Genomic DNA, 25,267 nt, shown 5'->3' on the forward strand with positions numbered 1-25,267 from the left:
TCCGGACCTTCGGACCTTCCGCCGTGAGCTCAAAACATACTTATTTCATTGCGCAGGACTGAGTTAGGTTTTAATTAATGGGTTTTAAGTGGGGTTTTATTTTTTATATTTTTAATTATTTTAATTGTTAGGCTTTATAATAAGTTTTTTAATTGTTTTTTAGATTGTATTTATCTGTTTTTTTAGATGCCTGTAAACCGCCCTGAGTCCTGTGGGAGATAGGGCGGTATATAAATTTGAACAATAAATAAATAAATAAATAAATAAAATAACTGAAGTCCAAGTAAATTATATCGACAGCATTCCTCTGGTCTACTAATTTTGTCATTTTGTCAAAGAATGCGATAAGATTAGTCTGGCATGATCTGTTTTTGACAAACCCATGTTGGCTTTTGGTTATTACTTTGTTTGCTTTTAGGTGTTCGGTGATTCATTGCTTGATTATCTTTTCCAGAATCTTCCCCGGTATTGAGGTCAGGCTGATAGGTCTGTAGTTTCCTGGATCTGTTTTTTTTTTTTCCTTTTTTGAAGATGGGAACTACATCAGCTCTTTTCCAGTCCTCTAGCAGCTCCCCTGTGCTCCAGGATCTTTGAAAGATATAGTTCAGTGGTTCTGAGATCACGTCTTCCAGTTCCTTCAGAACCTTGGGGTGTAATCCATCCGGTCCTGGTGATTTGAACTCGTCTAGGGTAGACAGGTGTTCACTTACCATTTTCTTCCCTATTTTAACTTGTGTTTCTAATCTGTTTTTTGTAGTGCTGTTTTTGATAGGTTGGATTGTTTTTTCCTTTTGTGTAAAGACAGATGCAAAAAATGAGTTAAGTAGATCTGCTTTCTCCCTGTTGCTTGTCATCTTCTTGCCACTTTCTCCCAGCAATGGGCCAATTGTTAGAATTTAGAATGACCCTTTTCTACAGGAGGATGAAAATTCTCCAAGTTGCACTAGGAATACTAACCGTGAGTTGATGTCTTTAATTAATTAGCTAATAAATAGTCAAGATCGCAAAATAACTGACTTCAAACTGTCCACTGTTTGTCAGCTATCACAGCATTGCACTATAAAGCAGGAACTGAATTCCCATGATGATGCTATGTTTTCCAGAAACATTTATAGGGCACTGTCGTTAAAATGAAGTCAGGGAGTGTTGATCCCTTTCATTTATTTTTAATTGTAAGTTCCTATGGCAGAGTACCACTGACAAAGTGAAATTAATGTCTTCCTTAATGCCAGAGAATATTACCTTCCCCAGTTCACTACAGGGACCACAAAGAAGCATAACTATAAGTTTAACAGGTCTTGACATTCAACCTGAATTGTTCTTCTGGTTCTGCATTGCTCATTACCTAATAGGGAGAAAGCAATTGATGGAAATCTTGCTTGCCAATTATTATTATCTAGATGATAAAATCAGGGGAATTAAAGCTTTAATAGACATAAAAGTCAGAGCCCATGGCTTGTGTTCTAGAAACCTATTTGTACTTTGGTATTCAACAGAGATAGCGATCTGAAATTAAAGCCAATGTTCCATTAGTATTGCAGTTTGCAATCCAGTGCAACAGCCATTAATTTAATAGTCTGCAAACTGAGACAAGTAACTACAAAGGTTCGCATGCTAGGACATGCACCCTGGATGATTGAGATGAAGAACAGAAAGAGCAAAGAAAGTGAAAACTATACACAACATTAAAAAGGTAGTTTTGGCTACAGAAAAACTAGACAGGTAATACGACAAAGAGGAAGTACGGATGAAATTATCTTCTAGTTAAAGAATCCTAATTACAACTTGAAAGAAATATTATGGTTAACTGAATTAAATACTCCTTTCATTAACTCAGTAGCTTTCTTTATTGTTAATGGTGACTGTTCTGATAGGCAAAAGGCAATGACCCCAGGCAGCAGAAGCTGAAAAGTGAGAAAATTGGCTTGCTGCTCTTGAATGTGAAAGGAACTGTCCAGTTGTGGGATTCAGCCAGTTCACACCACTTTGGGAGAACCGGTTAACTTTCTGAGCAGTTTGTTGGAAGAAATCATTAGAATAGAGAACCGGTTGTTAAATTACTTGAATCCCATCACTGGAGCTATCCCATTGCTAATGTGAGAATGAGCCTTATCTGCCATCTCAGCCAGATTCTAACTAGGAAGTTAGCAAGGAAGAAGATCATGTTGTTCATCACCCTAAACAGAAATAGGCGTTGGCACTGACAAACACCTCTGAAAAAACAGAGTTGTTGACACGATTTAGAAATTCCTTTGCTTCCTTCACATTTAATTCATATTGCTTGTTGCAAAGGCAAATGGCATATCTCCTCCTCCTTCCTATTAGATATTTTTAAGTCTTTATGAAAAAGCATTGGCCAAATGTAACAAACTGCATATGCCTGCAATGGACTAATGCATAAGTACCAATGAAACTAGAAAATACACTATGTTGGCTGAACATTTTATTTGCCTCTTTCTTCACTTGCAAATAAGCACAGTAAACATTTAAACAGAATGAAGATTCAGCTGAAGCTAATACAAGCATGGATCATTACTATAAAAACCTTTACAACTCCATTTTGTAAACTGAGAAGATTGCTTTATTGGTGTTGTATGGTGAAGAAGATGAATTTTGGTCACATTGTGTGAAGACCAAGCTCCCTGGAGAAGTCTATAATGCTGAAAAAAGTGAAAGGAAAGGAAAGAAGATAACCAGCAACAAGGTAGTAGATGGAGTCAATTACAGTAGTGATGGATAAACTGTTGGAAGATCCAAAGGATCAGGTTTGGTGACAAACTCTGCTGGAGAAAATCTATGTAATTGCTAAGTTACCACCAATTTGATGCCACATAATCAATTTTCATTTGTTGTACTCTTCTATCTTGAATAGTATAAGAATATAACAGTGGTTCTTTTCCTCTGGCTTCTCCTGAAGAAAAAAAAATAGAGTAACCTTCTGGTAACATGTAATAAGTACCATCTCTGGTTGAAACAAATATATTATGTAACACTTGGAAAAAATGAAGGAACCTTCAAAGCCAAACCGTACTACGATTTTACAAAGGTCCAAGGATGTTTCAGGAACAAGAAAAGGCTATGAATCAGATTCCTGTTTACTAAGTAAATGATGAGTCATCTCCATGCATGTTTAATCTTCTAAAAAAGACTGTTTTTTCCTAATAAAGGAGAACATTGGATTGTGATATCCAGTCATGTTTTCCTTACCTTTGAGAAGAATCAACAGAGTATTGGGGAAAATAATCAAGCCAAAGATTTCCAAGGTCGTATTCATAACCTTAAACTATAAACATTACAGTCAGGTATTTTTTGTGATATTATTATTTTTAAGGAGGGGATGTGTTACACAATGCTACATTGTACTTGTGTTTAGTGGAGTTAAAGCAGATTCTTCTTGATATATGAAATAAAAAGGCTGAAAAGAAGGCAAATTGGAGTCATACAGAGGAAATAGCCGAAGAGGGTTTGCAGACAATCAGTTACATCCCTGAGATAGGGAAAGGGAAGTTAAATTGGTTTAAATTTGGCTATCTACAAAAGAAGCGCAGAAATGAATGTTCTATTTGTTGAAGGGCTCACAAGAAGTTGGAACTGGGTTTTAACATGATGGGAGAAGCAACATTCACTGGATTATTTCAGTATCCAATTGTTGGACTTTCTGATTTCTTCTAGTATAAATTCACTGGAAGAGAATAAACACCCTCCTTTCATTTTAAAGCATAAGAAAAATTCTGAGAGCTTCAAAAGTTTTGAAATGAAAATGTAAGAAAAAAAAAAGGAAAGATTAGATATTACTTTGTGTATTGTGGAATTGTAGGCATCAATGCTACCAAAGTACTTAGACATATACCATTTCACAGTGCTTTCCAGCCCTCTCTAAATGGTTTACAGAGTCAGCATATTGCCCCTAATAATCTGGGTCCTCATTTTAGCAACCTTGGAAGGATGGAAAGCTGAATAAACCTTGAGACGGTGGGAATCGAACTGCCGAACTGCTGAAAGCTGTCAGTCAGAAGTAGTCTGCAGTACTGCATTCTAACCACTTCGCTATCATGGGTCTTCTAATAGGCATGCCCAGATATGCTCCCAAATTTTGTGGGGTAGGATGAGAAACTGGGGAAGATGCTCACTCCTATTTTGGGATTTAGAATGATTTACAATGAGAACTTTGACACGAGTTCAGTAGAGGAAAAAAATCGGATTAAATCCCAATTATTACTGGTGTCACATCATGTGCTCTTAAATGACACTATTATTTAAAGGCACAGCTTTCAATGAAAACATCGACACTTACATAAGATCGTTCTTATGTAAAAGTGTCATCAGTCTATTGGCAAAAAAAAACAAACCAAAAAACTGCTAGAAAATTCACTATAAAAGATTTGCACATGTATGGCATTTGTGCTTTCATAAATATGTCTTTAAGATGTTGCAAGCCTCCTAGTTAATTTTGCTTTACTGTATGATTGTCAGATTATTGTTGAAAAGTCTCAGCTTCCTACTCAGCAAAGCTAATATTATTATAATGAAGTATATAATCTTTTCATAATAATTTTCCTGTGCAGTTTAGTACTAATAATCTGTCAATCTTTTCACTTACAAAATTCGCCATACCACAAATAATTATAATGTTAAAAAAAAAAAAAGATGAGGGAAGGAGAATTAATGGAAATATAACCTATCGTAAATTGGAAGAAATCTGGATTTTGGCTTTATTTCTTTCTCAGGACATAGATTATGATTATTTCCAGTTGCTCTTTGAACCTGATATCCTTTCACCTCTATTTTCACTAGTGTATAATATTTATTTTTAATTGATTAAAAAAAGACTGAAGAAAAGTATAAAATGCCTATAACAACATCAATTCATTTATTTTAAAATGTTTCAGAGGATTTTGTCTGAAAATCTAAAAATTTGATTAACATTGAGATTGGAATACTTACTGTAGCTAGTCAAGGATTCAGGGACAATCAGTGCTGTCTAGATGTCTCTTGACCTAGTAGAAGAGGGATGAAGCAGTGGCAGCTGCAGTGTCTCAGGAAACTTTAATAGTTTAATGCTCACAACAACATTTGCAGTCTCCAGAAAACATGGCAGCAGCCTTTCTGACTTAAGTATTAAAACACTAGTTACCAGGACTCAGCCATGGAATGGTATCTCTTGCTTTTGGCTTTTTTTGAAAGGAGAAAGGAACCATTTCAGGTCCAAAGACCTGAAACCTTAAAAGTAAAGCCCCTTCAATACCATATGTTGAAAATATAAATGAATGAAATTAGATTTAAGAAAAACCTAAAATAAGTGATACAAAAGTTCCACTTTTTGGGTTACTTTTGTGATATTTTCTTCTAGTTGTACATGTGGAATATGAGCATTCAGTATAAAGTATTAATCAAGGTATTAATACTTCTCTACAAAGATTAGACACAAGATACGAATTTATCATTCAAACTCTCTCTCTCTCTCTGTGTGTGTATATATATATATATATATATTTGTTTTCTGAGGTTTTCACGGGTGTTTGTATGTAGGTCTTTGGTTGTTCGGGTTTTCTCCCGTGTAAAATTGGAAATGTCTTGGCAACGTTTCGACGAAGTCTCATTTGTCATCTTCAGGCTTCAGCTTCGTGCTTCTGGGAGCAATGTGTGATCGCAGCTGTTTCTTCCTTTTAACTGCTAGTGGGGGTTTGAACTGATTGGGTGGGAGCTTGGCTGTGCTCTGATTGGATGGAGGTTTTTTTGTGCTCTGATTGGCTGGGGGTGTGTCCTGTTTGGGTGGGGGCTTGGTTGTGCTCAATTTAGTCTGTGTTGCAGAGGGATTTGAGCTGGTGAGCTGCATAGCTGTTGTTTGGCTTTGTGGTGGTGCTACATCTTCATAGTGGGTGTCAGTCTGCTGCATGTATGGATTGGAGGGGTTTGAAATGGCTAATGTTGCAGCTGCGGTCTGGTTTCTGGTCCTTGGTCGTGCTTCATGATCAGTGTGGGTTTGGGTCTGCTTTCTGGGTGGATGTGCGGTGGTGACATGACAAAATAAGAAAAACTGAGCCACCTAAAAATACCTGATCCAATTAAGCTTCTTCAAAACCAAACAAAAGTTAGAAATTTTTTGTTTAAGAAAACATTTTCAAAAGCATTTCAGACCTAGTTTTTGTGTGTGTTTCTAAAAGATGCAGATTAATGCAGAAACATATTGTAAAGTGTGCATTCACCAATGTAAAACTAACATGGATCAGAACAGATCGACCTACTTGTATTAAACACACATTTCATCAAGGATATTGGGAAGCAGAGAATGGAACAAGGAGAATCTTTGCTCTTTTTCCCAGGATTTTTGTCCCTAATGGACACAACCACCAGAAGAAAGCAAAAATACTCACTACAATTGCATAGGTTTATTGAATTCCAATTTCAATATAGTTGTCCCTTTAGTATATTTCTCCGTTCTTACACAACTAATTAGAAGTATACATCATTGATCAACATGATTTTCCCAACTTATTTAAGCAAGGAGGTTTCTTAAATTGGTAATCAGATAGGGACCCAAACTCTTGTAACTCCTTTATTAAAAAAAAAAAAAAGATTCCCAAAGTATAAAACAGAAAAAGAGAAGTGGCAGGCCAAAAGCAGCAAATTGTATAGCAAGCTATAGAATAGGGAAGCATTTATACTCTATACATATACACAGTCAGCGTATACATAGAGTATATGAGTCAGAGAGGAAAGCAGAATTCCTTTCCAACTCCCATTTTATAAATTAAAAAGAGTTGATCACTAAGAAGATGATTTTCATCAGTTTTGACTTGGGATATTGTTACAAGCTGGGTAGATTGTGGCCATGGATGTTCATTTTCTGGATGTGTCTTGTTACTTCTATCCATTAGTCCTATTTTGATCTTCTCCTGGTCTTTCACACATTACTGTTTTAGTCCACACCAGCATGCAGTTGTGTTTCTATCCCATCTGTACATTAGATCAGGGGTCTCCAACCTTGGTCCCTTTAAGACTTTTGGACTTCAACTCTGGGAGTTGAAGTCCATAAGTCTTAAAGGGACCAAGGTTGGAGACCCCTGCATTAGATGGACTGTATATAAAGATTCATCACATAGTTCATGAAGCTCAACATGTCTACTACAAAAGGTTATATGCCTGGCAAACTTGAAAATAGGTTGGATTCCATTTCTCTCTGGAGCTAAATCTTGGTTTCTGTAGATTCAAACTCCTTTTCCAACAGTGTTTGAGCTAAAAAAAAATTGTGTGCTCATTTGACCCACAATTTGTTTTGACTTCTCAATACATGGCTACCAAGTAAACCTTTAAAACAAATACCTACAGTATATCCTATATCCTATCCTGTTACTTATACAGCATTTCTAGCAAAAAAAACCCTCAGTGAAACAGTATTTTTGTTATTTATATTCTGATGGGTTAGAGCAATGAAGGTTCAGCTCATAGCAACTTGAGAAGCAGACAGAGAGCTAATACTGTCTACCAAAAGAAGGGCTATCATATCAACATGCTAAAAACTGTAAATTATGCTTTAAATATTTGTCTTTATTACTGCCTTCATCTTTTTTTGTTTTACAATCACATTATACCTCTGTAAGGAATTAGGAGAAATTTTATGTGAACTATTCAATATGCCTGCCCTTATTTCCTAAAGAAACAGCGGATACACACACACATACACCAAGGGTGGGATTCATCTAGTTCTGACTGGTTCAGACATACTGATAGCTCCGACAATCAGCTGAGAGCAAACCACTCCGACGATCAGATGGGCCCACCCACCTGCCCCTGCACTATTTTTGTTGTTAGTTGCAAAGTCGTGTCCAACCCATTGCGACCCCATGGACAACATTCCTCCAGGCCTTCCTGTCCTCTACCATCATCTGGAGTCCATTTAAATTCACACCGACTGCTTCAGTGACTCCATCCAGCCATCTCGTTCTCTGTCGTCCCTTTCTTCTTTTGCCCTCAATCTTTCCCAGCATTAGGCTCTTCTCCAGTGAGTCCTTCTTTCTCATTAGGTGGCCAAAGTATTTCAGTTTCCTCTTCAGGACCTGGCCTTCTAAAGAGCAGTCAGGGTTGATCTCCTCTAGAATTGACTTGTTTGTTCGCCTTGCAGTCCAAGGGACTCGCAGGAGTCTATTCCAGCACCAGAGTTCAAAGGCCTCAATTCTTTGGCACTCAGCCTTCCTTATGGTCCAACCTTCACAGCCATACATTGCAACTGGGAAAACCATAGCTTTGACTATACACACTTTTGTTGTTATTTGTTGTTATTTGTTGCATAACTTTTTTTGTTATGCACTATAACCTACCTATATTTCTTTTGTTTTAAGCCCAGCTGATACGCACGGCAGAGTGGATTGCCATACCTCAGTTGTTTTACTCACTCTGGAAGTTGTGAGTAGAAGGTAACTTTTGATTGTAATGTGCATGCACGGAAGTGTGAGTTTGGCGTGCATGTGAGCTTTGCTTGCATGTGAATGCACAGCATGTGCACAGGAAACCAGTTGTTACAACCAGCGAATCCCACCACTGACACACACCATTCTTTCTATTTCCTTTGAAGATTACAAATCAGTTCAAAAAACTGCCTTTCTTTTTGCTTATGTTTCCTAAGAAAATACAGTATTAGTGGCATTATTCAACTACCATAAAAACACTGACTAAATGGTGATTTCTCTTTATAGATTTTTAAAGAATTTTTATAAATTTTTAAAGTTAGTAGTTCTTACCAAGGTTCCCATTGCATTGCTACCTATTTAACCAAGTCTTTCCTATTAAAATCAGTTCTATAATCTTATAATATAGAAGATATATAAAACCTTTGTTTCTTCTCCAAACTTCATGATGGGTAGGAATCCTTCTCTATACAATACTCTTCCTCAGTTCCTGAGACTTGTGGCACATGATCTTCATACGTGATGAAGAATTATCTTTAATGGGAAGGCTATGATCCAAAAGAAGAAATGCTCTTTTTGACAACTTGCCATTTTTCTTAATCTCTCTGCCCCTCCCCCTCTATGTCTTCTATCTTCTGTGAGGCCTCTTGGCTCCATTATCTCTCCAAGAGTTCTATTTGTGTCCAATTCATGTAGTCCTCATCTTCTCTAATTAACCTGGAGAGTGGAAGGGCTTTCCGTTAGTCTTCACTAAAGAGGGCAATGAGCCTCCCCTTGAAGCATTTATTTTTCTTATTATTTTTAGGGAGAAAAACAAGCACAGCATGCCTTTTACAGGCCATGGAAGCAGTTTCTCCCCTCCCCACCCTGCCCCCAAGAAACAAAACAAGAAAAAAGAGAAAAAGAAGCTGGGGAAGGTGGGGAAAAAACCCCTCACTTTTTTGGAATGTTCCCTTCTCTTCAAAATGTCCGGAATAAATACCTGATTGTTCCTGCTTATTGGCTTTCCAGGAAAATTAATTGGTGAAATATTTCCCCATTGATCACCCCATCCAATTCATCCAGTTCATGTCCACTTGTCTACCTGCCCATTGTAGTTTGTCTGCCTTGTTTGCTAGTTTGTGTGAATGGTATAACCCAAGACACATTACTATGTGTGCAGCTTGATATACTCTGTCTACAATTTTTAAAATTTTCTTATGAAAATGCAACTGCTTCAGTATCCGTTCGTTCCATTCCTATACCTTGGCACCTTTGATAGAAGCATACTGTTTTAAATTCACACATTTCTTTCAATTAGCATCACTGAAAGGCAGTATGGGGCTCACTAAAGGATAACCTGTCACACAGAAGATCAATGAGCAAGCTTTGAAAAAAAAATAGAACCTAGGTCACTTGAAGAATTGATATTATTCTGCAAATTCAGGTGGACGTCTTTAATGTGATTCCAAACAGAAATCATGACAATATTTAAAAAGAATTGTAAGACCCTTTCATCTGAAATACAATCAGATTTCTGTCAGTATTATGTTCCCTGTCTGCTTGTATTTCGTTTAGGACTCTGCACATCAAATGTATTCCATCTGATGTTTCTTGGGGCCGAAATAAATGTGACAGAAGCCATACATGAGTCTAGCCAATTCAGAAGTGCAGTGTTAATTTTACTCCTTTTACTTGAGCAATTTTCTTATCTATTTATGTCTCTTCCAGAATGGATCTGATGGTGAAGGAGCAGCATTTGAACTGAATAGCTCAGGACAATAATAGAAGGGAGGAGGCAGATTTAGGAATGTATTCATGCCTCCCAGAATGGCCAAAACTATTTCTACCACCAAGGATTTCAAATAGAAATTATTATTATTGTGATCCATCTCATCATAGATAGACAAGGGGAGACACCTTTCCTCCAGCAACCTGAATTGATATTTGAGGGCAGAAGTAAAATTGCTACTGGGATTACAATTTATAGCTTTTTCAGAGTAATTTTTCTTTTATTGTTGAGTTATCACTTATTTTACTCACAAGACTACAGGACTGCAAAGGTCAATCTTACTGCAGTATAAACCCTTCGGACATAAAGTCAATGCCTGTTCCTGTCAAAAAGAAATTTCCTTTGAAATAAATTGTAGCCTGCCAGTCTCGAATTGTCCAAGGCTCAGTCACCCAAAGAACGTTATGACATATACTATATACTGTACAAAACAAGCCTTCTTTGGCAAACAGAAAGATATATAAAAAGGAGCGCCCACTTAGTTTGTGGCATATTTTCAATGTATTCTAGCACTCTCTTCAGTGGGAAGGGATACATGCAGCCTCTATCTATTCTCTCTTCAATATGACAGGAATTATGACATTTGGCTAATGGAAAACCTTGCATAACTTGGATTCCAATGTATGGTCTTCTGGTGGGAGGGCAAATTTCTTTGAACTGAATTTGTGAGAGTTCTATATTCAGCCTGGTACAAAAAAGGAGGAGGAGGAGGAGGAGGAGGAGGAGGAGGGGGAGGGGGAGGAGGAGGGGGAAATTTTCCACTCAGATTTCACACAGGAGAATAAATGACACTGTGGATTGGTGGCAAAAATAGAAGAAGTTCCTGGGTCGCAGCAAAAGTGCCAAGCTGATCATATGCAGGTTCCATGAGTCTCTCTTCTGTAATACTAAGTAGGATGATAGCATTATGGTGCTAAAATCTGAATGAGCTGAAAAGATGCACTGCTACCCACCCCACAACAGAAACAAAGCAACCTCAGCTGTCGCAGAACAAAAGAAACAATGATAAAATAAAGATTTAATAAATGATCAACCATAAGGTGCTTGTGATTCTGCAGGGCAAGTGTGACATCTTCATCTGTCATTGGATGCCAGAACCTGGCATGCATATACTTGGAACTATTAGCAGTCCAGGGTTGTCTGGTGATTCTTTAAGTTATTACCTGCTGGCCATGTATCAATCTGAAATGTCATTTGCTTCAAAGAAACAAAGAACAGGGATACTGAAGGCCATTTTTGGATCAACTCAGTATTCCAACACACATTTGTTTCCTTCTATAGTTAAACATGTGGGACACGGTGGCTCAGGGGCTAGGATGTTGAGCTTGTCAATAGAAAGTCGGCAGCTCAGCGGGTTCGAATCCCTAATGCTGCCGTGTAACGGGGTGAGCTCCCGTTACTTGTCCCAGCTTCTGCCAACCTAGAAGTTTTGAAAGCACGTAAAAATGCAAGTAGAAAAAATAGGGACCACCTTGGTGGGAAGGTAACAGCGTTCCATGCACCTTTGGCATTGAGTCATGCCGGCCACATGACCACGGAGACGTCTTCAGACAGCGCTGGCTCTTCGGCTTTGAAACAGAGATGAGCACCGCCCCCTAGATTCAGCAATGACTAGCACATATGTGCCAGGGGAACCTTTACCTTTACCTTATAGTTAAAAACTCGTAAAAGAATAATGCTGACTAAGAATAATGCTTAAGTATGCTGACACCACTTTCAAATGCTTATAATAGTAATGCCCTTCTTTCAAATATCCATATATTTTTTGGAAGGTTATAATTTTAAAGGGATTGGATTTGGGGAAAAACCCTTACAAAACCTTCTCTCCTGCATTTGGGAGGACTTCAGATTCAAACTGAAGATAAAAAGCAAAATAGTACATAGTTTGCTAATCCATAAAGGATCTTCAATGTTTAGAAATAAAATATCTCAGTTTAAGCCCATCTCTAGAGCTTCAGGGCAGGGGTGAAATCCAGCAGGTTCTGACAGGTTCTGGAGAACTGGTAGCAGAAATTTTGAGTACTTCAGAGAACAGGCAAATACCACCTCTGGTTGGCCTCAGAGTCGGGTGGGGGTGGAGATTTTGCAGTATCCTTCCCCTGCCATACCCACCAAGCCACACCACACCTATCAAGCCACTCCCACAAAACCAGTAGTAAAAACATTTGGATTTTACCACTGCTTCAGGATAGAGTGGAACTGAGACTCGTTTCTTTCAATCCAGTGTTTCTCAAACTTGGGAACGTTAACACATGGGGACTTTAACTCCCAGAATTCCTCCACCAGCATCTTAGAGTTGCCAATATTCAGATCTGGGATCTAAAGTCCACACATCTTAAAAATTGCCAATTTTGAGAGATACTGTTTGGATTCCTATTCTCCATTATTATATGACAGTCCTTAAGTGTAACTAAGGGTAAGTCTGCTTGAAAATGCTTACTCCACAGAGAGCAGATTTTTCCTCTCATTTTGATTGTGACTCCTCCAGTGCAAATATACAGTGATACAATAAATTGGTTTGTTTTAGGGGCATTGTAGTAATTATTTCAAGATGATCTAGTATATATTGGAACAGAGTTTGGATCAAAACGGCTGGCATATTAAATGTTGGACCTCAAATGCATTCTATTACACAAGCAGAATTATTCAAAGAACATAGCAAAAGCTTTTGCTCTGATTGCCAATAACTGCCATCTGCATTACTTCTGAATTCCTTGTTAATTTAAAAAAAATGGGGGGGCGATTGTCATGGATTGAAAATATTTCCACATTATTACAGGATGTCAACTAAAGACATTGTGACCAAGCAATATGGGACTGAACAGCATCTGTCTTTTCTAATCCAGGATCTTTTCTACCCAATGGCAAATCTAATAACAAACATAACTATAAGAGCAGAACAGTGTCCTGAAGCACAAATTCAGCTGTGCTCCATTCCTGCCAACTAATATGTTTGCTAGTATTTTGCCGAGAGCCCAGATATCTTGGCAGATCCTAGCTGCACTTAAATGCAAGTGACTAACCTGTCACTCGGTTATAGAGGACCGGTTTTTTTTTTTACTTGAATGGTCAGCAAGAAAACATTGATTCAGGTAGTTAAGACTACTTTCTATACTTCAGAAGTGTGGGAAGAAAAATCAATCTGATTCAGTTCTAAGCCAGGAGAAAGACACTGGAAACATGGATGCTGATTGGAAAGATGGTTTATTGATGAAGCAGAACCACATGGGTTTATGGTTCTGGGCAGTTGACAAAATGGAGTTGAGAGTGGATGGTTTTTATACCTTCTTTTGGCTTTGCACTTGAGCTTCCTGTTCCTGGGGAAGAACATGTATTCCATTGGCTGTTGTCAGATTCCTATGGGGTCATGTAAGGGTTATGTAGTGGTCACAGCTGGCTCTATAGGCAAATCCTAGATGTTTGTCTGAGCTAATTTGGTTGAAGTTTGGACTGCTATGGGGTAATGCAATGAAGGGGTAATGGGGTAATGCAATGAAGGGGCTTGTGTTCTGAAAGGGCCTTGGGCAATTTCTATTGTGGCTTAATGGCTTTTCCCTGGTTTATAACTGAGTTAGGGGCTAATTCTACCATTCTGCCTTTCAGACTTCGCTGCAGAGAGTTTCAAAATATCCTATTTTGATATCCTATTTTGAATATTTTGAATATTCAGAATATTCATGTCTTGAATGGATTACCAAATCTGCAGTTCTAAAAAGTGACTCCTCAATTTCTGCTTGGGAGCAGGGAGATTGGGGCTGCTTCCTGCCTCTAAAAAAACCCATATTTCTCATTTAGGGAAATGTAATATTCTGCTTTTTTAATATTTCTCAAAATATTTCATTCTTCTAGGGGTAGCTGACTTTCTCCAGAACAAGGGTAGGTTTTAAAGTGCAGGATTTCATTCTAATAGTCCATATTGCTATGATCAAACACTGGGTACTAATCATATTTCTATTCTAGGTTCCCATTATTCTGATTTTAAAGGAACAGATTTTTTATTATTCTTCATAAAAAGACAAGTGAAACACATAAACTGTAATGAAATATCACAATTAAGCATATGGTTCATGTTTATTATCTTATTCATAGCTGAGCTCCATTGAATGATACACAGTGCATGTTCAATCTGAAGGATAACTGATGGACAGAATAACTTTATTTTTCTTGGTGAACAAGCAACTATGAAATCCCTCTTTTAAACTACACATCCTTCTTGATCCTTCTCTTTTGGCTGAAGATAAACCAGGGAAATAATATTGAGCTGAAAGCAGATTGAAAAGACTGATGGAAGGAAAGTTCTAGAATCAATGGCTACATAGCCTTTTCTAAGCCAAGGACCATGATCCATCTGTTAAGCTACTGAAGTTCGCAGATGACACAACAGTGATTGGTCTCATTCGAGACAATGGCGAATCCGCATATAGACGAGAGGTCGAACGACTAGCCTTGTGGTGCAACCAAAATAATCTGGAACTGAAAACACTCAAAACCGTAGAAATGGTGGTAGACTTTAGGAAAAACCCTTCCATACTTCCACCTCTCACAATACTAGACAACACAGTATCAACAGTAGAAACCTTCAAATTTCTAGGTTCTATCATATCGCAAGATCTAAAATGGACAGCTAACATCAAAAACATCATTAAAAAAGGACAACAAAGAATGTTCTTTCTGCGCCAACTCAGTAAGCTCAAACTGCCCAAGGAGCTGCTGATTCAGTTCTACAGAGGAATTATTGAGTCTGTCATTTGCACCTCTATAACTGTCTGGTTCGGTTCTGCAACCCAACAAGAAAAACACAGACTTCAGAGGGTAATTAGAACTGCAGAAAAAATAATTGCTACCAACCTGCCTTCCATTGAGGACCTGTATACTGCATAAATCAAGAAGAGGGCCGTGAAAATATTTACAGACCCCTCGCATCCTGGACATAAACTGTTTCAACTCCTACCCTCAAAACGACGCTATAGAGCACTGCACACCAGAACAACTAGACACAAGGACAGTTTTTTCCCGAAGGCCATCACTCTGCTAAACAAATAATTCCATCAACACTGTCAAACTATTTACTGAATCTGCACTACTATTAATCATCTCATAGTTCCCATCACCAATCTCTTTCCACTTATGACTGTATGACTATAACTTGTTGCTGGCAATCCTTATGATTTATATTGATATATTGACCATCAATTGTGTTGTAAATGTTGTACCTTGATGAAGGTATCTTTTCTTTTATGTACACTGAGAGCATATGCACCAAGACAAATTCCTTGTGTGTCCAATCACACTTGGACAATAAAATTCTATTCTATTCTATTCTATTCTATTCTATTCTATTCTATTCTATTCTATTCTATTCTATTCTATTCTATGTTGGGATTCTCAATGGTCTGCCAGAGACCACTTTCCGCAAAGCAGATGAAGCCAGAACAAAATAAATCCACAAGGTCAGGAAAAAGTGATATAATTAATTTACTTTATATGCATATCATATTCAGTTAATTACAATTTATCAGAGAGAGATCTGAGGGTTAAACCCAAGCTGGAATAAGGCCCCATAAAACTCTGGGCCTTATGAATTCCTACTCTCAACCTTGCACTGAATTTTTTGAAAAAGAAATATTTTTCCTCTCTCTTCTTTCTTGGAAATAGAAGACAATTATATGGGGAAACAAATAAGTATCAGCACTTTAGGTTTTGGTTGAAGATGTGCATGGCAGGCTCCCACAACTATATTTTCAAGGCTGAAAAATATGTGTTTAGATATCCTGAACCCAATGATACCACATCAAAAGTATGTGCACCAAGGACTTCAGAAAGAACAGAATAAGAATTAATTGGAGTTAGAGTTTGCTAGGTTTGCCTATGTGCTTGTGCTTCAGGCTGCCTTGTTTTCTCTCTTCTTTAAATTGTTTGTGGAAGTAGGATTAATAAGCTCTTGTTTGTTGCATCTTCCTGGACTGGAAATAATTTATTATAGAAGGGTCATTGCAAAACTTCAAAGAGTAAAGGTCACTTTTGTACCAAGATACTGTTTACCAAGAAATGTCAGAAAAGTATTTCAGCAAATATTACAATAGTTTTAAAGGACTGAAAATGACTAAAAGAGCTTTCTTTGGAATGTATCCAAACCAGATTATTAGTTTAAATGCACCTAAATCAAGCATTTTTGAATTGCTGTTATTTCAATAATCAAATTATATATTTCAGTAAAGAAGAAAAATCTGAAAGGAGCCATGCAAAATAATCATAGGAAAATACCTGGACCGCAAATCAAACCTATGAAAATGCATAGAGGGTAGTCATGGAGAAGACTATTTCATATTCTTTTATCAAAAATGTGTAGTTTATGTAATCTTACACCATTATTTCATACCTTAATGGAGTTACAACATTGAGTTGAATCACTGCTTGCAGTTAAACATTTTTAAAATCTTACAAATAGGGCTTGCTGGTAACATAAACAGAAAGGAACTGTTGAAAAAATGCAATCTGAGAAGTGTGTGGATAGAGTTGTCCACAAGGTATGGTCAAAAAGCTCAAGAGAATAGTCACAATCACAATGACGTAATCAAAATTTCACCTTTTTTGTTTACATGTAGAGTAAAAACATCAAATCATCACCTCAACATTTGTAACTATATCCTGTGGACACGTCAGGATGTGCCCTTTTCACCCAGAGTAATGGAAACTAAACACCATATGTCAAATATGCTTTCAGCCCCTAGTTAAACTTGATGTCGTAAATGAACTGAAGAAGCTTCTTGGACAAGAAGCTAAACTTTTTTAAGGGGGAGGGGGAAGAAAGTCCGGATGCCTTTTGGAAAAGCACTTTTGGGACAACCATGATCTGGATGATTGAGAAGCTCTATAGACACTTGTCCTAATTGACTTCTCCCACCTCTATGATCCTGCATTTAACATAAAGTTCCTCATAGGTCCCACTTGATTAACAGGGCTATTCCTAGAAATAAGTTTTATCCAAGTTTTCCCTCTACTAGCCAATCAGAGCGCATAATAATTGGGTCAGTCATGCATCCACAGGTGTTGAAATATTCGTCTAAGGGAATGTGTGGGAAGTACAGCTATGCTTTTATGAATTCATAATAGATTCTAGACCAGCTCTAATTGTACTCAACTGCTTTGTACCAGTTGTAAATTCACCCACACATATACGTGCCTCATCTGCATTGAGAGATACATCAAATTTTAGCAGGACGTCATTTGATGTATACCTCCATGCTGTTGTGCTGAACTTAATTCATAATGATCAATGGTTTCAATTAGAGTAAATCAAGATACTCTTTCAGAGCAGAATTGGTGTCTCTGAATTAAGGGTGAAAACCTCTACAGCTAAAATTAAACATCAACCAGTGTCTTTGTGGATCTTACCAATCTTCTTTCTTCTAGATTAAACAATGGTCACATTCTTTTATTGCAGCTATTTATTCTACATCTAATTCATGTTATCTGTACTGTATATAATGTGTGTTTATATAATAGATATAGACTAAATCACAAGGGGCAGCAGGAGGATCTGAAGCTTTCTTCTCTTGTGCTTCTTTTCATAAAAAAATTATCTGAAATGATTATTTGAGATAATACAGCTGCTTCTGTTTTGGTGTACAATATAACCCATCTGTAAAAACTGGCACATAATCTAGGCTTACTGGGTATAATGGGAAAAGTAATTGCAAATGACTTTTGCCAATACCTCTCAGCATCTAGGGAAATCACATTCAAACATTCATCCCTAAGCTGAATTACAATGGCTAGACTAAACAACTTTATCTTTGAGGTCCTCAGGCATCTGCAGTGTTGCCACTTTTAGTCACAAACAGAAAACAAACAATTATCTGGCTAAAATAGCAACCAACCGAGCGTTAACCCCTTTACACATCTACATAACCTTAGTTTAATTCTACATTCCTTTCCCACAGTGGGTCTTCTATCAACATGGACTTAATGCTTGGTTAGCCTTAGCAAAATGGGGAACCACATCACAGATTTCAAAATTCTACTAATTATATGGTAATTAGTCTCTTGGTGCTTACTCTTCACAAAAGCTTATGAATTATTGCACATGAAACTTCTTGTAAATATATGACTGATTTATTTAGCTGCTGTTATATTTCCATTTCTAAAAAAAAAAGTTTTCCTGCAACTCAAGATGGATCACTAAAATTCTGTGGATCACCACAAAGAAGAGCTGATGCCTTTACATCAGCAAGTGACTCAACTCTAGCTCATTGCTTTCACATGAAACAATATCCAAATAGGATTTTTAAAAGTCCTAGATTTAAAAGTTGCATGTATGCTAATCTCCATTTCTGAGTCAACTGAACCAGCACAAGTGTTTGTTCAGCCATCTGTCTGTCTGTCTCTTCCCCACTCTCACTCTGAAAGAAGACAGTGATAAACCAATTCAATACTGTTACGAGAGATCAAGTCTAACCTGGGGACTATTTTACCAAGTATGTTGCAGTAATTGCTCCTTATATTCTGATGAAAATCCAGCCAATCAGCACAATTTATTTTTTAGAAGACCTGTCTTTTCTCTAAGCACTGCATGTATATATTTATATATTTATTTGCTTGGTTGATTTAGTCTCAACTTTAAAAATGAAAAATAAAAATAAATGAAATCATCTAAAATTGTCAAAAAGCATGCATCTTTACAGATGTCCAAAGCCTGGGGCAGAGCAGAGAAGGTCCACTACCATTTGCTAGAAAGACAAGACTCTGAAAATGGGGGCATCTTCAGGAGGGTCACTCTTGATAGTTGGAATAGTAGGATGGGTTTCTTTGAAGAGAAGTAATCCATTGTATAGCTCTAACCCTTTACAAAAATAAATAGCAGCATCTTAAATTCTATCTTGTAAGAGCCTTCAGTATAGGGATCATGTGTTTACATAGTTAACAGCCTAGCTACAACTTCTGGACACTTTTCAAGAGCAGACTTTCATACAGCCCATTGCAGTAGCTAGGAAAGAATGTAATCTGGGTGTGGATAACAGTTGCCTACTTTGGCTGGCTGAAGAAAGGCAGTACCAGATGATTTATTTTTTTTTACTGCTGGTTTGTCCAATACTTGTGCAAAACACCAAATGGATGTGTAGGATTAGTGGGAAAGAAACAATTTCTTTAAATAGATTATTATATATTGAGTGAGAGGCCATATTAACATCCACCCCAAATACAACTTCTTTATGTAAATTAAGTTTTATTGTACTGTATACTTTCTTTTTTCCTGGTGAGACAGTAATGTTTCGTAGACTATATCTCTGCTGGTTATTCCTTCATGATCAACCTATAATTTTCCTATGAAGTTTCAATGGGAAAATTACAGCGTTTCTTATGGAAGACCAACTCTACGTCTGGTGGGAAAGCAATGATAGTAAAAATATTTTATCTTTGCTTTCTAGACCTGGAGTTTTTATAATATGGGGGATATTTTAAAATAGGCCAGTATAAATGCAATATTTTCTTACAGAGACTTCCTGGATTAGTTGATACATGCTCAGTTCCACGCATACTGCATTCCCTGGAATCCTTAATAAACTGTCTATTCACCACCCAACATGGTCTAAATGTTCAGGGTGTCACCATTTTATTATTATTATTATTGGTTATTTATTAAAGGTAAAAATAAAAAAGGAGCTGCTAGAAAAAGTAAATAGAATAATTATAGAATAATTAACACGTAGACCCCCTTTTAAAACATACTATAAATGTTTGCATTTACTTTCCTCCATGTTGCATGAATATATAGAAAACATTCTTGCTAGAATTTAGTTAAACCTTTGTTTTTTATATATGCTAGTAGTTTTGCGATTGCAACATATTCTCCAAGACTCCATTCTCAGTCAAATATCGTTGATACGATAGCATAGTACAAACTTCCTTCTTCCAGCTATCAGCATATATTTTTCTAAATTATGGTATTTTTGTTGAAGGGCTCTGAAATTATAGCTAATAAAAATGTGATTTCATTTCAGATTTGATTCCTAAATTATTCTGAATGGCATTGAGTATGTCTTTTCAAGTTTTTTTACATGTCCAACATGTATGGTAAACGTTCTTTCTGTTTCATGACATTTCTAGTGCCCTAACAGTAAATAATTTCATTTGTAATATTAATTATACTAAATTACTGAAATATATAAAGTTTTAATAATTATCAAATATTAAAAGGCATACAGAAGTCAAATAATAGTTCTTAAATCTTAAACCACGGGGAAACCCTGGGGAATCAAACACTTGATGTAAGATATTATCAATTAGCAGTAGAAATAGAAGAAAGTAAGGCGATGATATACATTTTCAGGGGTAATGAAAAAGAAATATTAACATCCATGGGATAGCAATTGTTAAGCCATTTTCCATTACACTAGTTTGATTCAGAAAACAAGAGCCGAACTACCAGAGGATGACAAGGGTGATGAACTAGCAGCGAGGTAGAGTGACATAGACTGATAAAACACATGAATGTCTACCGCAAAGCAAGATTAATCCCCAAAATTATGAAACATGCATTGCACCATCATGATACTGGAAGTCCTGCCCTGCTATCGTAATTACATCCTGATATCAGATGCAAGTACCGGTATGTAAATGGCAAAGTTTGTTTTATGATGTTATGACACATGTTTTATCTTTTCATCTTCCTGTGGATGTCTATGAATGACACAGAGGTTAAGCAGGGCAATGTTTGGCAGAAAGATAGGGTTACAAAACCATCAATAAACACCTAAAAAAGAACCAAATATTTTTAAGTTAATTTGTCCATAAAAAGATGGACAACGTTTGTTTTACATATTATTTTAAGTGATTCTCTAAGCCCTCTCCCCTTGTAAATGGTAGAATTCTTGTCTTAGGAGAAAGCCAGAGAAGAATCAAAAATATAATTGTTTTGTGTGGATGTTTGTCTCTGAAGACAGAAAGGCAGTAAGAATGACAACTAAAACATATATTTGAAAATAGGAAAAAGTAAAAGTATTGTTTGGTTAAATTGAAAACAGAAAAATGTACTCATTTCTTCATCAATGGAATGGAAAGAAATGATATTCTAGAAATAAAAGATGGGAAAGTATGTATTTTAAAATGTTAAAAAACCACTTCTGAATATTAAACTTTGTGAGTTCAGCTGTATTTGTCATGATGAATTAGAGTTACTATCTCTTTTTTTAAAGGCAAGCTTCTCATCTTTTCCAACCTTTAATGGACATATCTCTTGCTGGGGCCTTATTGAATTTAGTGGGTATGAGTGCATGAAAATGTCATTCCGTGAATATGTATGAAGTGCAACACATACAAATTCATCTAATTCCTTCCTTAATGGGGCAAAAGGAAAATAAAGCAAAAGAATTACTGAAGTAATGAAACTAACAGTTTTCTTCCCTGATTTGAAAATTCACTGGGGAGAAATGAAACATTGCAGATTCCTCTGACTATTCCTTCTTGCATGGGGAAACATTTTTCTGCACTAGATTGTTGTCTTAAGGAGCCTCCGCATCACAATCATTTTCACTCCAGATCACTTTAAAGGCAGTTTGAAGGTGATCCAATGGTTGTTATCAATTCTGCAGACTTGAAATACTAAAAATAAGAAACAAGAGTCATTGCCCTACCAAGAAGATAGGGAAAGGAGAAAAAAGTTGCTTGGTGACTTGCAGGTTGACCAGAGAGGAAAATTGACAAAAGGAATAAAGCAAAAATTTAAAGAAGCTTTCTCTTAACTTAAAAAAAAACCCTAAATTTGCAGCCATCTTAATTATACTAGAGGTCTATCAGAAAAAAATGAGCTCCTCTCTCCAATTTTGTGGTTCTTATAAGCATGCTGAAGTTCAGAACTGCTTTCAAAGTGGAAATCATCCTTCACAAAAGCATCAAGATTTGTTTCCATCCATATGTCTTCAAAAGAAAAGCAACATAGATCATGATGATTATTCTAGCGCAGAGATGTCAAACCGGCAGCCGATAGGCTAGATGTGTCATGCACAGGCCACACCCACCCCAGCTTCATGAAGGAAAAAAATGTGATACTGTTCTGTTTCCCTCCCCCTAATACTCCCAGCAAAGAGTCCGTCAGAGGCCTTCTTTTTTCCTTTTATTTACATAGATACATGTCCTGGCCACGTCTACCCACGGGCCTGCCAAGTTTCTGGAGATAACGAGGAAATTATAGATAAGGCCAGAATTACTCACGAATATATTCTTCCCTCCATTGAGACAGTTAGCTCGCGCCAATTCATTACTTTGTCCAAGACAAAAAACCAGGAAGTCCCGCCTCCTATTTATAGTCTCTGCAGATGTCACTGCATGACAATCATGACTTGGCTTCCTCCCAACGCTGTTTCTGCTGCGCGCGTCGGTCACGCCTCCGCAGCCTTGCATCACTCCAAAACTGTTCTTGGGGCATTGCAAAATCAGAAGAAGGCTCCAGAGAATCAGGCCTTGCCGGCCCCTCCTCCTCCCTTTGAGTGGGTGCCAGGGAGGGAGAGGGCTCAAGAGAAGCAGGGCTTGCCAGGTCTTCTCCCTCACTTTCTGAATCATCCGAGTCCAGGAGTCTGGGTCCAGGAACCTGGGTCACAACAGATACATCATGTGACAGCAACGTGACGCCATGAGTTTGACACCTGTGTTCTAGAGAAACAAGTTGGGGGCATAATAGTTTTACAACTATTATTCTAACTACGTGTTTGTGAGCTTTGATGTTAGTCTCTCTCAGAACACAAGCAATGGAAAAGTGTAGTGTGACATTTTGGGAGTGAAATTTACACATTTTAAAGTTACAACTGTTAAGAAACACTGAATTATAGGAATGCTTTGCCCTGCTCAATATTAAGTGTTCCAATAAACCCAGCATCTGCTTTTATGTTGCCATCGCCTGGGAAAAACGCATAGTGCAGATCCATCTTCTGCTTTTATTAAAGCATAAATACACAACCAAAGAAAGCCAAGGCATTTGGAGTAGTGGACCTTTCCACCCTGTGATTTTTCTAATTTAAAAACGTAATTATTTCACAATTATCTGAACTAGTACCCTTGTTTCTGGTTCTCTCTTTCTATCAGTACTCCAAATTAATATGATCCTCACACTGTCATTCAAATATTAAATTATGCCACTTAAGAACTAGTTGATAAATTGGATGCTGATAAACTCTTAACCCACTGAAGGAAAGTAGAGGTGAAACCAGCCAAAAATTCTTGCCTTGCTATCAGAGCATTCAGGGTGGAGCAAAAAAAATCAGGATGAAAACAGGGTGAAAATTGAAAACCCACCTCTTTTACCTATATATCATACCATTGGTGGGTTGCCCCCAGTTCGGTCCAGTTCTTGAGAACCAGTAGTAAAACCAGTGGGAGGCTCTGCCCACCCCACTCCCAGATGTTGTCATAGCCGATCTGCGCATGCGCAGAAGTGCGGTACACACGATCCCATTGTGAACTGGTAGTAAAGGTAAGTAGAACCCACCCCTATGTCATACATGTTAAAATGGGGCAGAGCTTTGATCACAGCTATCAACTTGATTTCTTTTATTGCCCCATATAACCTTGTTTGCTACTCTGCCCTGCTTCAGTTCTGCATTGAAATATATATATATATATATTTCAATGTATGTATATACACACACACATACATACATACATACATATACATACACATACATACATACACACACACAAACATAAACACAGAGACATATATTCCAGACTAATTGTGTTATACTTCAGTAGCATGATAGAAATACTACAAAGTAAAACTACAAAGTTTAGGAGTACCTTCCCAAAGAAACAAGTAACTATCTTGAACTTGATGTTCAACAGTAATATTACAAGCAATTACTTTGGGAAATGAGTTCTCTTTTGTGGAACATGATCAAGCAAAGGATGCTGGCCATCTGTCAGAGATGATTTAATCTGGAGTCCAGTATTGAACAAGGTAGCAAAATGGACACAGTGATCTCAATTGCTTCCAACTCTGATTCTATCCCCATCAGAGAGAGTTTGGGGAATTTCAGCATCCACTATAAATTAGATTCAGGGATCCCTAGCAGCTAAATACAGTACCGAGTAACGATTATAGGAACTATGGATGGACTCAAATATTATTAATTTTAAAATATTGCATAAGCATTGATGGCAATTCAAATTCATTGTTACCCTTTGATTGATATAAAATGCCTCAACATATTTCAGATGACCTGAACATATAACATTTATCTTCATTCATAGAAACAGCCAGCCATCAACTAATAGTTGAATATGAGCTAATATAGAAGATCTCTTATCGATATAATCATAATTTCAGGAATATGCATCAATCAGACAGAAGCTAAACTATTCACTTTTCTGAAATCGTTTGTTAAAGTTAGCAACAATTAAAAACCAGTCAGTTCATACAGCAGTTCTGCGTGTGACTAATTATTTTTGTCACTGAAATATATATATATATCCATGCATTTTGAAGAAACTCAAAAAAAGGTTACAGATTTCTTCAGCTTTCTGGAAACCCAGGTTTCATTTCACATGCTGCATGAGTTAAAAACTAAATACATTATTGCTGTAAATATTCCTTTCTACCCTATAAGCCTGTCTGTTCAAAAGCAATTCATATTAAATCTCCAATGAGATTTAACAGAAAGAATTTATCCAATGAATACTTATTAGAGCTATGCAGCAATCTGGATTGAAAATGTGATTTGGAGCATGCATGTGCACACTTACTCATGTTATGAATACCTGTTTCATTTGTGGAGATTACATGCAAGCAACAGAGCAGGGGTCTCCAACCTTGGCAACTTTAAGCCTGGAGGACTTCAACTCCCAGAATGCCCCAGCCAGCTTTGATTAAAAAGCTTTGCTTAAAAAGCTTTGCTGGCTGGGACATTCTGAGAGTTGAAGTCCTCCACGCTTAAACTTGCCAAGGTTGGAGACCCCTGCAACAGAGGACATCCACCTGAGGCTAGGAAAAGATGCGGGAACTTGATGCTGTTCCCAAGAGGTACTAGACATCTAACCAAGCACACTCCTTTAAATCCAGATTTCTGCACAAACCTAATATTTATTATTGTTATTTATTTAT

The 25,267-nt window shown here is 37.1% G+C and overlaps 1 long non-coding RNA gene across 1 annotated transcript; it reads left to right on the forward strand.

The window, feature by feature from the left end:
* Positions 1–3,183: 3,183 nt before the first annotated feature.
* Positions 3,184–15,543, forward strand: LOC131188503 (uncharacterized). The gene is made up of 3 exons (XR_009152789.1): positions 3,184–3,302; positions 8,340–8,414; positions 14,266–15,543. It is a non-coding gene; the product is annotated as an uncharacterized LOC131188503 (long non-coding RNA).
* The last annotated feature ends 9,724 nt before the right edge of the window (positions 15,544–25,267 follow it).

The sequence above is a fragment of the Ahaetulla prasina genome, chromosome 1 (genome assembly GCF_028640845.1).
Source record: "Ahaetulla prasina isolate Xishuangbanna chromosome 1, ASM2864084v1, whole genome shotgun sequence".
NCBI lineage: Eukaryota > Metazoa > Chordata > Lepidosauria > Squamata > Colubridae > Ahaetulla > Ahaetulla prasina.